The sequence below is a fragment of the Ambystoma mexicanum genome, assembly GCF_040938575.1.
Source record: "Ambystoma mexicanum isolate Mex_15411 chromosome 12 unlocalized genomic scaffold, UKY_AmexF1_1 Mex_chr12_unloc.2, whole genome shotgun sequence".
NCBI lineage: Eukaryota > Metazoa > Chordata > Amphibia > Caudata > Ambystomatidae > Ambystoma > Ambystoma mexicanum.
Window position 1 is genome coordinate 8,472,066 of NW_027182323.1, and position 6,727 is coordinate 8,478,792.

General features: G+C 44.0%; 2 non-coding genes across 2 annotated transcripts; both read right to left on the reverse strand.

Annotated features, from left to right (window-relative positions):
- Positions 1–831: 831 nt before the first annotated feature.
- Positions 832–917, reverse strand: TRNAY-GUA (transfer RNA tyrosine (anticodon GUA)). Its single transcript is given in 2 exon segments — positions 832–867; positions 881–917. It is a non-coding gene; the product is annotated as a tRNA-Tyr (tRNA).
- Positions 918–4,538: 3,621 nt separating this feature from the next.
- TRNAY-GUA (transfer RNA tyrosine (anticodon GUA)) lies at positions 4,539–4,624 on the reverse strand. Its single transcript is given in 2 exon segments — positions 4,539–4,574; positions 4,588–4,624. It is a non-coding gene; the product is annotated as a tRNA-Tyr (tRNA).
- Between the last annotated feature and the right edge of the window lie 2,103 nt (positions 4,625–6,727).

Here is a 6,727-nt window from a genome sequence, read left to right on the forward strand (position 1 = left end):
ACATCAAGTGTTTAAAACAATGCACCTTCAAACACTGACTACATTTAATAAAAATTGCAATAACATATTTGATATTAAGCTGTGGTGGATATATAGATGATCTGCTGTGTATTTCTGCGATTTTTTAAATACGAAAACTTTCACATTACAAAAAAAAAGCCACTTAGAAATGCGGGGGGTTCAACCCGCGACCTCATTGCCACAAATCATGCCCTCCACCTCCGAGCAACATCCGCGAAGCACAATAGTGCCTTCCTGAATAAAGGATTAATGCATGATCCGTGGAACCAGGCTACGTAGCTCTCTGTGTTTAACCCATTCCTTTTTTGCTCATTTCACCCACACTGGAATCATGGCTTGTAAGGTATGTATTACAATACAACAAACATTGGGATTGCTTGGTTCTTTCTCAGTCGCTCTTTTCCCAGTACATAAATGCAGAATGCTAACTCTTTTACGCGGGACCGAGCCTCATCCTTTGAAACCCCAGGCAGCCGGCCTGCGCTGGGATCGTGTTCTTTCTGTTTAATCTGCGATGTTTTTCATGAAATAAGCATACAAAATAACATGTTTGTATTTATAGGGGGTACTTCATTTCCAGAGAACAGGGGTTTTTTTATCAATAGGAGCCCAGCTGTATTTCTGCACGAGTTACTGGCGACCTCCCTACACATAATACAAAATTGCTGCCACGTCCACAGGAAACACATCATGTCTCTTCTGATTCTCTCGGTACTTCTACTACCCCAGCACCCCCCCCTCCACGTAAAGCACCCTGTTCTGTTGGTATAAGAATTTGGTAATTCTTAAAATGCTACCAAAAAAAAAATGTCCTTCGAGCCGGATTTGAACCAGCGACCTAAGGATATCTGAATTTCCACTACAGTCCTCCGCTCTACCAACTGAGCTATCGAAGGATCCTGGCTTTGTACGCTATGAATAGCATATTTTTGTATCTCATCACAGAATGTTGTTCCTTCTGTTTTATAAATCTATTTCTCAAAGCAATATACAGTAAAATGTACCTCTAAACAAATCCCTGGCCCTTTCTATATTTGGTAAGTGAAAAAGGGAAACATTTTAAGAGAAAATTGAGAGTGAAAGTGACTAAGATACATCCTGCAAATATAGCTGTATACTGCTGTCTTCGGATTTCTTGTATTTCCTATGTTTCTATTAAAATGGCATAATGAAGTAACAGTTGATACAGATGGGGCTTAATAGCCGCCGATTAACAGACTCGCCAGCCAGCAAGCTGCTGAAACACTAAATGCCCACTGCAAAGCTATACAATGTTGAATGTAAATCTTACGTAATTTGAGTTCATAATATATTCTGAACCATTGTACCTGCGTAGTACAAAAAGGACGCACAGTCGGAGAGGAGATTGCAACAACTATCTTTTTAACTGCTAACATTGAACTGGCTTCCTTTCGCCAGTCCTCCTCTCACTAACCCAATGTCACACTTAACACGCCCCCAACAGGGGGCCTTGGGCTTAAAAGCACAGGGGATCGTAACACCACCCCTGGACAAATGTTCAAAACTCTGAATCAGCACTCTTCGACCCAGCGGCTTCCTTGTTACTTGTTGGGGTCTGGTGCCCATTTCACTGGTGCCACTACCTCCTAGCGGGTTACCCAACAGTCCACCTCGAGCTGCACCTCCACTGGGCGGGACCCAAAGGTTGTCCCGAGGCTCCCGGTGCTGCAGATCTGGTTCTAGTTCCGGCGGAGGTGATTCACAGTCCTCTCTCTCGACCAGGTGTTTGAACAAAGAGCTGTTTCTCGTGATCTCCTTGTCTTCGACCAACCTAATCCTCCTCTGGCTTTATGGTCTATTGTAGAACCTCTCCACTCATTTGCCCACATTTTACCTTTGATAGTACTGGGACAAGGAAGGGGCGACCCTGGTGGCGTGGGCGATTTCGGGGGATCTTGGGCAAAACCAGGACTTTCGGGAGAGGCTTAGAAATTCATCAGAGAATCCTGGGCTCCCAAAACCAAGAAGGCCTACAGAGGTGCTTGGGATAAGTGGAGTAAATGGTGCATGGAGAGGGAAATACATCCTGTTCAAACAGATGTAGTCGATGTGGTGAAATTCCTGGTCAATCAGGCAGCTCAGGGTAGAGTATACTGGACTATTTACACATATCGTTCAGCGATTTCGGTAGGGCATGAAAACGTAGAAAGTCACCCCTTGGGCGAACATCCACTGGCGTGTAGAGTACTCAAAGGAATAAAAAGTATGATACCACCGGCTCTGAGATATCACCGTCTTTGGGACGTTAGTGGGGTGTTGAGATTGTTTGAGTCCTGGCCGGATAATGGCGGTCTGTCCAGGAAGGCTCTGTGGGCTAATCTGACTACCCTGCTCTGCTTAATATCGTGCAAAAGGGTCTCGGACATCAGGGCTCAGGAAGTGGACTGGAAATTGTTTTCGCCGACAGGCGTTCCCTTTCATATAACAAAGAGAACTAACACAGGGATCAGGACAGTCGATTATGCAGCATTTCCAGAAGGGCCCGAATTATGTCCAGTCAGTGGTTTGAAGCTGTATGAAAGTAACTCAACACAGTTCAGGTCCACAGTGGAATCACAATTGTGATAAGGAAACCCTTTATGGCAGTTTGGACAGCTACCTTGGCAAGATGGGTGAAGTGGTGCATGAGCCAAGCTGGCATAGGTACAAGTCATTTCGGAGCACATTCGGTTAGGGGTGCCATGGCATCCACAGCATTCAGAATGGGGGCATGCCTAGCGGACATTTTGAAGGCAGGGGTTTGGTCCAACAAGTCGACTTTTAAGAACTTTTATTTTAGACCAATCGGCCAGGTGACTACGTTGGTAGTGAGTAAGCTTGGAACAAGCATAATCCGAGCCTACCCGTCTTGACATAGAATACTGATTTTCAATACATTTGTAATAGAAAGTCATGATTCTATTAAAGATACTGAGGCAAAGGATTATCCCACCCTATCAATTGCGTAAATAGACTGGAATGACTGTGATCGGAATTACTGATTATAAGGAAGTTTGGAATTTAATTTCTGACATGTTCTTTTGCGATTGCCCACCCAGTTTATAGTGGAGTTTTTCATCGGTGCTGTTTGTGAATTGGCAGGTACAGAACCCAAGACGTCAAGTACATGAGGAGTAAAAGAGACGTGGTGGAGGTTTCCAGCGTTAACTGGTTGGGACGCAGTTATGGATCAGCGAAAGAAAGAGGCCGAAGGAAGGCAGACGATGTTATACTGGACTTTAGTGTATGATTGGTTACAAGAAGTCACATAAAAGAAGAACCAATTAAATACAAACTCATATATCGCTAAAATTCATGGGATTTGTAGTTTTAGCTGTTTCTTTTTATGGTTGTGTTTTTTAAAGTTGTTGGCTGCTCGAGAAGTAAAGAGTTGAGCATAATCTTTCGCCTCCATGACTTTAATAGAATCATGTCTTTCTATTACGAATGCATTGAAAATCTGTATTTATTGTGTAATTTGTGCAGATTTCAAGCCATCCCGCAAAAAACATAGTGGTATTTCAGTCCTGCGTTTTCATAGTGTTTACAAGCCTGTCACTTACCTGCCATGACTCCACTATTACTCTATCCCCCCAACCCCCAATCCACCCATTACTCTCCAAACATTCACCTGTCGGTCTAACATTTGTAAACAATACAAGATAGAAAAGCATACTTATTCTGACATCAAGTGTTTAAAACAATGCACCTTCAAACAATGACTACATTTAATAAAAATTGCAATAACATATTTGATATTAAGCTGTGGTGGATATATAGATGATCTGCTGTGTATTTCTGCGATTTTTTAAATACGAAAACTTTCACATTACAAAAAAAAAAGCCACTTAGAAATGCGGGGGGTTCAACCCGCGACCTCATTGCCACAAGTCATGCCCTCCACCTCCGAGCAACATCCGCGAAGCACAATAGTGCCTTCCTGAATAAAGGATTAATGCATGATCCGTGGAACCAGGCTACGTAGCTCTCTGTGTTTAACCCATTCCTTTTTTGCTCATTTCACCCACACTGGAATCGTGGCTTGACAGGTATGTATTACAATACAACAAACATTGGGATTGCTTGGTTCTTTCTCAGTCGCTCTTTTCCCAGTACATAAATGCAGAATGCTAACTCTTTTACGCGGGACCGAGCCTCATCCTTTGAAACCCCAGGCAGCCTGCCTGCGCTGGGAACGTGTTCTTTCTGTTTAATCTGCGATGTTTTTCATGAAATAAGCATACAAAATAACGTGTTTGTATTTATAGGGGGTACTTCATTTCCAGAGAACAGGGTTTTTTTTATCAATAGGAGCCCAGCTGTATTTCTGCACGAGTTACTGGCGACCTCCCTACACATAATACAAAATGGCTGCCACGTCCACAGGAAACACATCATGTCTCTTCTGATTCTCTCGGTACTTCTACTACCCCAGCACCCCTCCCTTCACGTAAAGCACCCTGTTCTGTTGGTATAAGAATTTGGTAATTCTTAAAATGCTACCAAAAAAAAAAATGTCCTTCGAGCCGGATTTGAACCAGCGACCTAAGGATATCTAAATTTCCACTACAGTCCTCCGCTCTACCAACTGAGCTATCAAAGGCTCCTGGCTTTGTACGCTATGAATAGCATATTTTTGTATCTCATCACAGAATGTTGTTCCTTCTGTTTTATAAATCTATTTCTCAAAGCAATATACAGTAAAATTTACCTCTAAACAAATCCCTGGCCCTTTCTATATTTGGTAAGTGAAAAAGGGAAACATTTTAAGAGAAAATTGAGAGTGAAAGTGACTAAGATACATCCTGCAAATATAGCTGTATACTGCTGTCTTCGGATTTCTTGTATTGCCTATGTTTCTATTAAAATGGCATAATGAAGTAACAGTTGATACAGATGGGGCTTAATAGCCGCCGATTAACAGACTCGCCAGCCAGCAAGCTGCTGAAACACTAAATGCCCACTGCAAAGCTATGCAATGTTGAATGTAAATCTTACGTAATTTGAGTTCATAATATATTCTGAACCATTGTACCTGCGTAGTACAAAAAGGACGCACAGTCGGAGAGGAGATTGCAACAACTATCTTTTTAACTGCTAACATTGAACTGGCTTCCTTTCGCCAGTCCTCCTCTCACTAACCCAATGTCACACTTAACACGCCCCCAACAGGGGGCCTTGGGCTTAAAAGCACAGGGGATCGTAACACCACCCCTGGACAAATGTTCAAAACTCTGAATCAGCACTCTTCGACCCAGCGGCTTCCTTGTTACTTGTTGGGGTCTGGTGCCCATTTCACTGGTGCCACTACCTCCTAGCGGGTTACCCAACAGTCCACCTCGAGCTGCACCTCCACTGGGCGGGACCCAAAGGTTGTCCCGAGGCTCCCGGTGCTGCAGATCTGGTTCTAGTTCCGGCGGAGGTGATTCACAGTCCTCTCTCTCGACCAGGTGTTTGAACAAAGAGCTGTTTCTCGTGATCTCCTTGTCTTCGACCAACCTAATCCTCCTCTGGCTTTATGGTCTATTGTAGAACCTCTCCACTCATTTGCCCACATTTTACCTTTGATAGTACTGGGACAAGGAAGGGGCGACCCTGGTGGCGTGGGCGATTTCGGGGGATCTTGGGCAAAACCAGGACTTTCGGGAGAGGCTTAGAAATTCATCAGAGAATCCTGGGCTCCCAAAACCAAGAAGGCCTACAGAGGTGCTTGGGATAAGTGGAGTAAATGGTGCATGGAGAGGGAAATACATCCTGTTCAAACAGATGTAGTCGATGTGGTGAAATTCCTGGTCAATCAGGCAGCTCAGGGTAGAGTATACTGGACTATTTACACATATCGTTCAGCGATTTCGGTAGGGCATGAAAACGTAGAAAGTCACCCCTTGGGCGAACATCCACTGGCGTGTAGAGTACTCAAAGGAATAAAAAGTATGATACCACCGGCTCTGAGATATCACCGTCTTTGGGACGTTAGTGGGGTGTTGAGATTGTTTGAGTCCTGGCCGGATAATGGCGGTCTGTCCAGGAAGGCTCTGTGGGCTAATCTGACTACCCTGCTCTGCTTAATATCGTGCAAAAGGGTCTCGGACATCAGGGCTCAGGAAGTGGACTGGAAATTGTTTTCGCCGACAGGCGTTCCCTTTCATATAACAAAGAGAACTAACACAGGGATCAGGACAGTCGATTATGCAGCATTTCCAGAAGGGCCCAAATTATGTCCAGTCAGTGGTTTGAAGCTGTATGAAAGTAACTCAACACAGTTCAGGTCCACAGTGGAATCACAATTGTGATAAGGAAACCCTTTATGGCAGTTTGGACAGCTACCTTGGCAAGATGGGTGAAGTGGTGCATGAGCCAAGCTGGCGTAGGTACAAGTCATTTCGGAGCACATTCGGTTAGGGGTGCCATGGCATCCACAGCATTCAGAATGGGGGCATGCCTAGCGGACATTTTGAAGGCAGGGGTTTGGTCCAACAAGTCGACTTTTAAGAACTTTTATTTTAGACCAATCGGCCAGGTGACTACGTTGGTAGTGAGTAAGCTTGGAACAAGCATAATCCGAGCCTACCCGTCTTGACATAGAATACTGATTTTCAATACATTTGTAATAGAAAGTCATGATTCTATTAAAGATACTGAGGCAAAGGATTATCCCACCCTATCAATTGCGTAAATAGACTGGAATGACTGTGATCGGAATTAC